At 43.4% G+C, this 412-nt stretch overlaps 1 protein-coding gene across 1 annotated transcript in view; it reads right to left on the bottom strand.

Annotated features, from left to right (window-relative positions):
• The window catches only part of CFDP1 (craniofacial development protein 1), a 184,496-nt gene that overhangs the window by 11,767 nt on the left and 172,317 nt on the right, over positions 1 to 412 (bottom strand). The gene's annotated exons all lie outside the window — the stretch shown is intronic.

Genomic DNA, 412 nt, shown 5'->3' with positions numbered 1-412 from the left:
GGCAACACAGTGAGACTCTCTCTCTTAAAAAAAACTTGAATGACTTGGACTTAATGCAAGCCTTTATGTGACAGGTGTTCCGTAAAGTGCTTTATGCATATTACATATATATAAGCAATACATGTATTATCTCATGAGATCATCACAACCACATAGTGAGGATGGTATCATTATCCCAATTTTATTGGTGATGGAGCTGAGCCTCAGAGGTGTCCAGCATGCTGCTGGAGAAGAGCTTACTGGTGAGGGGCAGAGGTGCTGAGCAGCCAGGGCTCTCTGAGTGGGACACTCAACATTTCCTTTTATGGCTAGGGGTGAGGACCATTGATTTTGAGCCATGAAGTCACTTCTGTGGTAACTTCCTTAGTGCCTTCTGAGGTCCGTAAGTACTTATGCACACCATTTCTTTCTT

The sequence above is a fragment of the Colobus angolensis genome, unplaced genomic scaffold, assembly GCF_000951035.1.
Source record: "Colobus angolensis palliatus isolate OR3802 unplaced genomic scaffold, Cang.pa_1.0 Scaffold248, whole genome shotgun sequence".
Lineage (NCBI taxonomy): Eukaryota > Metazoa > Chordata > Mammalia > Primates > Cercopithecidae > Colobus > Colobus angolensis.
This window is presented reverse-complemented; position numbering and strand designations above follow the sequence as displayed.